The sequence below is a fragment of the Brassica oleracea genome, chromosome C5 (genome assembly GCF_000695525.1).
Source record: "Brassica oleracea var. oleracea cultivar TO1000 chromosome C5, BOL, whole genome shotgun sequence".
NCBI lineage: Eukaryota > Viridiplantae > Streptophyta > Magnoliopsida > Brassicales > Brassicaceae > Brassica > Brassica oleracea.
The window spans coordinates 21,857,926-21,859,932 of record NC_027752.1 but is presented as its reverse complement, the minus strand read 5'-3'; the positions used below and the strand labels follow the sequence as shown (position 1 = coordinate 21,859,932).

General features: G+C 41.9%; 1 pseudogene; it reads left to right on the top strand.

The window, feature by feature from the left end:
- Window positions 1-338: 338 nt before the first annotated feature.
- LOC106294372 lies at window positions 339-1,673 on the top strand (annotated as a pseudogene).
- The last annotated feature ends 334 nt before the right edge of the window (window positions 1,674-2,007 follow it).

The window sequence follows — 2,007 nt, the reverse complement described above, 5'->3', positions numbered from 1 at the left end:
GCCTCTAGGGCGAACGAAAGAGAGACGAACTGAGGCTATAAAAGGAAGAGGTTAAGGAAAGAGAAAGGGATCCGAAATAGACACTAAAACACTGACGGTAAGTTTAGGGTTTTACAACCGATCGAGCCTCTTTGTATTCTCGTCGGTGCTTTCAACAAAGCTCCGACCTTGTCTCTTTTCCTTAAAATCCCTTGTAATCACGTTTGTTATGTCATAACGTTCAATAAAACATCTTTGAAGAACCCACAAATCGAGTTTAGTTCTATTTCATTCGACCTAACCAAACTCGGATTCAACAGTTGTATTTCTGAGTGACTTTAAGATTTCCAAGGAATATAATGGAAATGAAGCTGGAGGTTGTGGGGAGAGAAGTGATCAAACCAGCTTGACCCTCACCTCAAGATCTCCTTCACCTCTCCTTGGCTGATGTCTCTGGTCCAGCAGCTTACGTTTCAACAAACTTTTTCTACAAAACCGTCTCCGGAGAGTCCCTGGACATCACCTCTGGGAGGCTTAAAACCTCTATGTCTGACACTCTCTCACGTTTCTACCCTCTGGCCAGAAGAATGGAAGGCGACAAAATCATGTGCAACGACGAAGGAGCCGTCTTCACCGAAGCACATACAGATCTTCTTCTCTCGGATTTCCTCTAAAAGAACCTCGATAATACCAATTCACTTCCAGAATTCCTCCCCACAATTGCACCAGGTGAATCTGCCGGGGCATGGCCATTGCTGAGTGTTAAGGTCAGTTTCTTCGGATCCGGATCAGGATTTTCAGTCACCGTTTCCACATGTCACAGAATCTGTGATGCGTCCTCGATCTTGACTTTTCTCAGTGGCTGGGCTGCTACAGCGAAAGCGGAATCAAGTAACGTGGTGATGATGAATATTCCTTCATTTTCTGCAACTACCATTTACCCTCCTCCTCCTTGCTCTTTCCAAAGTTCTTCAATTGATGGGCTTTACGAGCCTAAAAGCAAGTGTGTAACCAACATATTTTTCTTCAAATCCTCTAAGATCGCTAAGCTTAATCGCAGAGCCATGAGCGAGACTGTCCCAGTCCCTACACGTGCCGAAGCCATCATGTCACTTATCTGAAGATGTGCCACAAACTCCTCATGATCCAACTCCGCTGTTCAAAAATCTATGCTGATGATACAAGCCTTGGACTTGCGGCCTAGAATTCCCCCTGCTGTTTTGTCCAAGGACGCACTCGGAAACTTACAAGCACCATTCTTTCTCAAGGAAGGCTCAGAGAGCAAGATGGAGATTGCGGAAATCGTAGCAGAATTTAGAAAGGCCAAGGAAGTGGTCAACGAAATGATAAAAGAGAATCTCGCAACCACCATCACGGCAACGACACTTGGTCCGAACTTGTTGAGTCTTTTGGGGAAATTAGCGTCAGAGTTAACACCAGACATAGACTTATTCCCAATGTCTAGCTGGTGCAGAAAGCCTTTCTACGAGGTTGACTTCGGATGTGGTAGTCCGGTCTGGATTGGATCAACTGGACATGTCATCCACAATGCAGTGTTTGTGCTGCTTTTGGATTCAAAAGATGGGGAAGATGTAGAAGCATGGATAAGTTTACCAGGGCAAGACATGTGTGTTTTAGTCCGTGAGCAAGAGGTGTTTGCTTATGCAGTCATTAATCCTCCAGTCCTCATCTAAACCTTTCGTAGATATAATGATAACTATGTAATAACCCGCGCCTTACGCGGAATGTGATTATTAGTTTCGTTATTTTTTAATAAGGAGACATTAATCTGTTTAATCTGGATATCGGTTCGGTTTTAGGTTGTTTTTGGTTTTTAATCTCCTAAAATATAACTATCATTTTAAATCAGTATTTATTTTGTTTGTTCGGTTAAAATGTTTGATGTTTTTGGTTTTTTTTTCCTGTGATAATCAAAAATTACTATTATTTGTGAAAGAAGCATTAAGAAAAATAATATTTTAACTTCCAAGAAAATTAGATATTTCAGTTGTGGTAAATACTTAGTTA